At 39.4% G+C, this 8,013-nt stretch overlaps 1 long non-coding RNA gene across 1 annotated transcript; it reads left to right on the top strand.

The window, feature by feature from the left end:
• Positions 1 to 394: 394 nt before the first annotated feature.
• Positions 395 to 6,601, top strand: LOC141117676 (uncharacterized). The gene is made up of 2 exons (XR_012237197.1): positions 395 to 5,711; positions 5,802 to 6,601. It is a non-coding gene; the product is annotated as an uncharacterized lncRNA (long non-coding RNA).
• Positions 6,602 to 8,013: the final 1,412 nt, after the last annotated feature.

The raw sequence follows: 8,013 nt of genomic DNA on the forward strand, positions 1-8,013 counted from the left end.
TGATCACTAACCATACCTGCTATCACCTTTAACCTGGAACCTCCACACGCTTAGGTGGAGGTAGTCCTGGCCAAAGAGGCAAAAACTCCATTGTGGAGAAAATAGCTGAGCAACTTTTTCATTACCAAAATGACTTTTCATTGTGAAAAACAAATGATTGATAAGACATATTTACAGAGTACTGGCTGTACACTCCTGTGGCCAGAATGGCCTTCTAGCTGAATTGTGGACATGCTGACTTATCAGCATATGTAATCACAGACAATTCTACATAAAATGGAAGACGTACAAAAGACAAATATGACTTCAACATGGCTGAACTACTTTTCAAATATATATATATATATATATATATATATATATATATATATATATATATATCCCTTACAATTAAAGTAATTGAATCAAAAAGTACCCTAGACTGTGATCACAAGAGGGAAGCAAATCAAACACAGAGATTTCTTTAATTTAGTCATTTTTGCAGTGTCTGGTGTGGATCCAGGTGACTTTTCCTTCAAGTTTTGCAAAAACTGTACATGAAATAGATGCTGTATTGAGTCTCCAAACATTTCCTTATATATAAATGTCTCTTAACAATCCACAAGTCACCTGGCTTTAGTTTTAGATCCTTCCAAACTTTTAGGATCTGGAATTGGGGAGAAAAACACATAAATGAGTTTGTCAAAAAACCTTAAAAGATCAGCAACATTCTCTGTGAGATCTGAATGGAGGACTTCAGCTGCTGAGACAAAATATAAGCAAGTGAGTAACACACTCCCAAACCAAATCCCATAGGGAGAGAGTCCAACATCCCCCTTAGGGGCTTCATAAAATATAAGAAAACATTCAGGCAAAAGTTTTCTAGTTTCTTACTCTACTTTGTCCGCTACATTGTAGACAGTAAGGGGTGTAAAAATAAAACCTCAAAACTTCTATTAAGGACTCTCCTATAAAAAATGATTTCCTCTGTTACTCTCTGTACTTTCTGGCACTCTGTACTTACAAACTACTTCTGATAACACTTTTTACTGTGGCCTTTGCAGTAGCATTTGCCACTGGACATTCAAAAAACATGTCCATACAGACAAAATGCATACTTGTAAGATCCTAACTTGGGCATCTGGATATATCTGTTTTGTAATCTCTGGGAGGGATGTTCAGCTTTTGGTAACACCTTTGGTAACAGGTAAAACAAGAAGTGGTATGTTATAAAAACAACTGTGGAGAACCCTGGCTCTATCCCATGCTCATTTACTAAGGCAGCCATAACTGCTTGTGACTGATGACACGGTCTATGTGTCAAGCTGGTGGCAAAAGAGTGGCTGGCAGACATAAATGATCACCTTTTCCAAAGTCCTGTTTCATAAGAAGTTGCCCCCTGTGGACCACTTGTTCTTCTCGTTCTGGGGTCCTTAAAGTTGAATTATTAATCCCAGCTATACTGGGCCAGAACTAGGGTGGAATCTGTGAGTTGCACAGACCCATCAAGTGTCCGGGGCTGTAAATGCAGCATCCTTAGTCGCCTGGTCTGCTTCCATGTGTGAAAGTTAATATGGCTACCTCAGCAAGAACCTGGAAGGCTGAAAACAGCCGATCAAATTAACTTGGCATGCTTGGTTGGTTTACCTGCCGAAGTAAAAACAAACTTCTGGCCCTTTAAATGGAACCAAAAGCTCTCTATATCTCGATTATCTATATAAATATACACTCTTTTTATAGCTCACAGGTTTTGCTAAAACATGGAGCTCTGCTTTTTGAGCTGGGCAAAAAGGATCCAATGACTTTGAATACAGAGTATCCTTCTGGGTGGTAAACTGCATACTCAAATCTACAAAAAAATTAAATATCTGGGTCTTCAGGGAGTGTGTCCTGCACTGGACTCACAGCAGCTGATTCCTACACCATCAGTTTAACACATGCGTCTTTTCCTTTCTTTTGAATAAATGTACGCATTTTTCATTGTTAGATTTGTACATAAACAAACTCATATTTTAAACCTTTCATTAGACAGACATTTAGTTAGCTGTATATTTGCTGCGCAGAATGTCGGACCATTAAAAATTAAATGTTTGACCAAAACAATATCTAACTTTGTCTAATAGCACCTTTGCATAAAAGCTGCAGCTCTGATATATCGGGATGAACCCTTCATTACTGGGTCCAGCTTGCATAAATATATTACAATGGCTTGTTTTCTATCATGCTGTTTGTGTAAGAACTCCAGTTTCATGTTTCAAAACACAACTTTTTCTTGGCAATATTATAATAAATGATAACAATACCCTGCGGTCATGCAGAGATGCCCATTAATCCAAAATATTCTTCTGCTTATACCATTGTATTTACAAGAAAAAGGGGCACATCATTTCACAATCCACACATTCTGCTTTGGATTTCAAAAATAAAAATAAATAAAACAAAAGGACCAACAACCTGTATGATGGACCAGAAAGCATCAAAAACTATAAAACAACTGGCTGCAGGTGGGATCTATCCTAACAGGGTGTGTGGACTTGATGTGATGGGTCTGTTATATTTAAATTTTATTTAATATTACTCTCACATCATGGACCGCACATCAAGTTATTATCAAAAACCTTAAAATTTCATTTTTGTAGAAGAACTTCTCATGTATCCCATCCATCTTGGCTTTGTTAAATATTATGGCAGCTTTATTCAAAATAACAACCTCATCTTAATCGTTTTTTCTCTCAATAAGGGCTTATTGTATAAATGTAAAATTACAAAATTGTTATCTTAATCTAAACTAATCTCATTCATTACAAATTTCCCCATTAACCTGAATTTCATTTCCAACCAAAGGTTGTCTAAACCAGTTTCAATATATCTATATTATTAATAAAATTGTTAAACTCATATTAGAAATGAATACTCATTATTACTTAATTTTACTTAATTTCCCTTTTTTACATGCAGTGTTTCCACTATCAAAGGATATTCAATGTGTGCAATACACGGTTAAATGTAACCTTCATTTTACCATGTTTGGAAAACAGATTCAAAATAATTGTGATCACATTGTTTACCATTAGATTCGTTAACCCGGCACATGTTTTGTCTAAAAAACTGGAATTGGCATGGTGTCCTTCCAGCTTATCACTGACCTCTCAGGGACATTCTTTCAGGAGAGCACAAAGGAGGGGGTCACATCTGTGTACATGACACACACAAGCAATAGAACTAAAGGTCCCAGCATTCGCACACACACCAATATCTCTCTAAAATCACTTACATTTTCCCATTTGTACACAACACATGCATATCATTCTCTCACTTTCTTTTAACTCTTTAATATTTCCCTGCATAAATTCTGCATTCCTTATTTTGTTCAGATATCTTTTATATCTAGCTTCTATGATCAGATGGGCAGCCAGAGTACTCATCCCATCTTCCCTCTCTGACAACATATAAAGTATTCTGTTTTAACTCTCATTTCTCTGTTTCTGATTTTTACTAGTTGTAGTGCCTGACCCCAAATTCATCCCACAACTTAACATGAAAATTTCCCTTTCTGTCTGGTGTTAATTGTCACCCTTGATCCATCCTGCTCACATAGATAGCTGTTTCTCTAGCTGTTTACTCTGCATGATTCTTAGTCCCTGTGGACCTTGGTAACCCAGTTACCCAATGTGGATCCCTGTCCACTCTAACCATTAATCTAGAGGCTCAGTATAGGCGGAACCGCACCTTTGGTTCATATATAGCGCTCCTCTTGCGCTGGACATTTTAGAGGGTCTCTTACCCTTCATTCCCTTACTTAATTCAATGCCCATAATGACTGGCCAGTCTTCCCTCTTCTCTACGTGTGCCTATACCCTCTTGCCTCTAAACTACTTTATCTAGCAGATGTAGTACATATACCTGTGAACAGCACTATTCTTCCCTTTCTTATCTATAACACTCCGATGGACAATAGACAGGGACAACATAACATATAACCACCAATCAATACAGTTCGATTAAGGGGAGTAAAATAGGTACCCTTTGTCCCGAAAATGCCTTACCGATCAAGGAAGTCTGATAACTCAAATGTAAGCAAAAGGCTTACCTCAGCCGGCTGATTATCAGAAATTCCCGGATCGTCTCAAGCTCCTCGTTTCGGATACTCAGGGTCACCTGGAATCCCCTCCTAAGGCAAAGCTCGCCATGCATGACTCGGTTAAATTGATGATAGACAACTCCTATCCTCATATTGATTAGTGTTTCCAAATTAATAATAACTACTGCAGTAGGGAACAGACACAAAAGATACGCTCAGCATCTTTCCAAATTACTGTTCTGCTTTATTATGACGCAATTGAAGGTTTTTATGCACATGATTACGTAGGTATCACATTAATATTACAATTGTACGTTTATGGTAACAAGGGGAGTTACATAGGCAGGCTTATTCTAATCAGGACTCGAAAGAATGTAAACATTTACTGAAAACATTATTAGTGCTGTGTGCACAGTGAGGGCAGTGTGCAATACATACAAAATACAATACAATTATATACAGAACTTACAAATTTCCATTACATACCTAATCCTTATCGCTCTGCCAATGACCCGCATTTACATGTGCACTTGGTGTGGTTCTGTGTTGGGGTTTGTCCTTCCTCGACGCAGGAGCTGCGTTGCGCTCTGTGGATCCTCCCTCCACTCCCCCTTAGGAGGCCTGGGCGGATACCCCTCGGCGCATCGGCGCCACGTTCCCTACGTCATGCGCGGGACGTTGAACTCGACGTCACCGCGCTGACGCCTGGAGTACCATCTGCGTGATTGCCATGGGGGAGGGCCGTTTCTGGCGCCAAACACCGAGCGATCATCTAGCTCAGGTGCGGACACCGCTCCCCTCCTCCCGCAGGCCTCACGCACGAGGCGTTGGCGGCATATACTTATAGGTCCCCCAGTTGGAGCGGGCTGCTTACACGGCCTGTCTCCTCTGTTGGTTTCTGCACACTAGCTGTTTTCACCTTGCTAGTTGTGCATGATATGTAGCATCAGGTAAGCTCTCTGTGTTTACACTCACCTTCACTGTTATGCTCCTACTCTGCTACATTTTGTTTTTTGCACCAGTTTTTTACAATCCTTCACACTACCCCCACTTAACAACTCACTCACACATTTAGACTCTTCACTAGTTATTTCTTCAATTAGATTCCCCTTACCGCACGATCTCCACTACATCACTCACCAGCACTCTGTATATATAGGCATTCATGGATATATCATTTATATTTTATTCAACGTAATCCTTTTATTTTAATTAACATACACTCACACATTATTTTTAGTATTCGTTCCCAGATAGCCCCCCTCTTTTTTCTGACAAGCCATGTTACATTATACTTCTTCAATCAGACTCTCTTCACTATATAATTTTCATTATACTACTTACCAGTACTCTCCATATACGAGTATCTCTGGGTATACTATTTACATATTACTCAACGTAATCTAATTACTTTATATTTATTTTTAATAATATATATTGATATATTATTTTCTAATATCCATTCCCAGCTTCTCTCTCTTTCTGACAATTTAAGTTTCATCAATGGAGATCACCCCATTACTCATATATTGTCACCCCACTACCTGATGCCATTCAGACACCACATGCTGCCTCAGCTCCCGCCGCAAGGCTTGCTGCCCCCGGCCTACTCCATGCCATCTGCCATGCGCTGCGCTCAATGTCAGGGTTGGTAAGTGTATTTTTTGGCATACCTTTTCCAACATTTTTTTCAATTTCTCCTTATATGGATTGAGGTTGATTATATGTACATATCTTACAGGATTATTATGCATCAGCTCCTGATGAGTGGACAAAATCACCCACGAAACGCGTCGAGCTATACTTGATGCCTACTCTATCCATTGTACCTTGATGCCATCATTGTCCAATATTATGGATACACTATTCCTTTATGCAACTTTATCATCAGTTACCGGACATGCCACCATTGGCACCTATAGGCTATATGCTATTTTCTATCAATACTATTTTGACCACCATTTACTCTGTGGAATCATGTATTCAACTGTGTGTACTTGCCCATCGATTATGCCTATATTTTTGTGCCAATTATTTGTATATGTGTACATATATGAAATTCTTTTACTATATTTACTATGATCAATAAATTTACAATTTTTACCCTCCGCATTTCAACTGCTTCATTTTAAAGTCCCAAATCCCTTTCTATATATACCTGTCGGTAAATACCGGGATGGAGGCGACTAGTGCGCCTCATTTAAAGTCCCAACTCCCCTTCCATTGTACACATTCCTTGTAATAGGAAAGAAAGTGACACAATTCGTGAGTAGCGCCCGCATATGAAAACGGTGGTTAAACCAAACATGTCTGGTATCGCCACGATCGTTAGAGTGAGAGCAATAATTCTAGCCCTAGACCTCCTCTGTAACTCAAAACATGCAACCTGTGGAATTCTTTAAACGTCGCCTATGGAGTATTTTTTGAGGGTAAAAGTTTGACACCATTCCACGAGCGGGCACAATTTTGAAGTGTGACATGTTGGGTATCAATTTACTCGGCGTAACATTATCTTTCACAAAATAAAAAAAATTGAGCTAACTTTACGGTTGTCTTATTTTCTTATTAAAAAAAGTGAATTTTTTTTTAAAAAAGTGCGCTTGTAAGACCGCTGCACAAATATGGTGTGAAAAAAAGTATTGCAATGACCACCATTTGATTCTTTAGGGTGTTAGAAAAAAAACAATATATAATGTTTGGGGGTTCTAAGTAATTTTCTAGCAAAAAAAATGTTTTAAACTTGTAAACACCTAAAATCTCAAAAGGAGGCTGGTCCTTAAGTGGTTAAGTAAATGTTCCCAATCGGCAAATAGAAATGTTTGCTCAGCTATGTGTAACCTTCACTGATGCAGTTCACACACAGAAAAGAAGCAGCAGATGTGAAAAGCAAATGGCCATAACTTACCTTAACTTAAATGTAGATTTTCTGGTAATTTTCTAGTAATTTTTGTGATAGCTATGGTACTTTAGGGAAAAAAAAGATACACGCACGCACTGTAAAGCCACTTCATTTTTTTTGTGTTGGCTTGTAGAGCTAAGTATGGAAGAGAGGAAGACAGTCTGTACAGAGGACAGCATTGGTTGCATGCAGTTGCCAAATAAGTTATGTGTGCATTGCTTCCACAATAGGGACTCTGTTTTTCCCCTTTAGGATATTTAGCAAACAATACTGCAGTTGTGAAAAAAGTGGCTCTAGGCTTTTATTCAACATTGTCCTAGCCACTCAAAAAAAGGAACTGTTTAGTCTTATGATTCCTACCAGTAACCAAGCAGCCTAACTGGGCAGTTTACAAGTTTATTTCCCACTTTAGTTTTGCAATATCTGCCAGCTCACTGGACTATAAAAGAGAGCCATTACACTCCTCATTGATTGTCCTGTGACAAAGGAAGTCGCAAATTTTGAAACTGGGGTGAATAAGGATGTGTTGTGTGTGATTATCAATCCTGGCTATCTTGAACCACCACCTCCTCTGCACCTATAGGGGTGTCAAACTCAATTTCCTCGCAGGCTGCATCAGCACTATGGTTGTCCTCACAGGGCCAGCACCTGCCCCCCCCCACCCCTCCACCATCATAAGTCAAGCGTTTCCCACCCTCCATTACATCATTGTGCACCCCCTCACCCTGTGCTGCTGCCGGGAAGAGGCTGGGGGTGGAGCTGGGAAGCAGAAATTGCAGGGTCTGATGGAGGACCAAAGGAGGGCTGGAGTCAGGAGGAGTAGAGTTGCCACCTCATCCCTTTAAGACCGAACACCTTTGAATTACAGTGAGCTTAATTACCACCTTAATCAGCCACAGAACCTGTGTAATTAATATGTGTTCAGGTTTAAAGGGATGAGGTGGCAACCATAAGGAGGAGGTGGAGGTTGGACACATTATTGGTGACAGAGTGGATTATACTTGCAGCTTGGGACTTTTGCATGCACTTTTCGAGGAAGAAGATTGGCGTGTAT

Source organism: Aquarana catesbeiana, linkage group LG13, assembly GCF_042186555.1.
Source record: "Aquarana catesbeiana isolate 2022-GZ linkage group LG13, ASM4218655v1, whole genome shotgun sequence".
Taxonomy (NCBI): domain Eukaryota; kingdom Metazoa; phylum Chordata; class Amphibia; order Anura; family Ranidae; genus Aquarana; species Aquarana catesbeiana.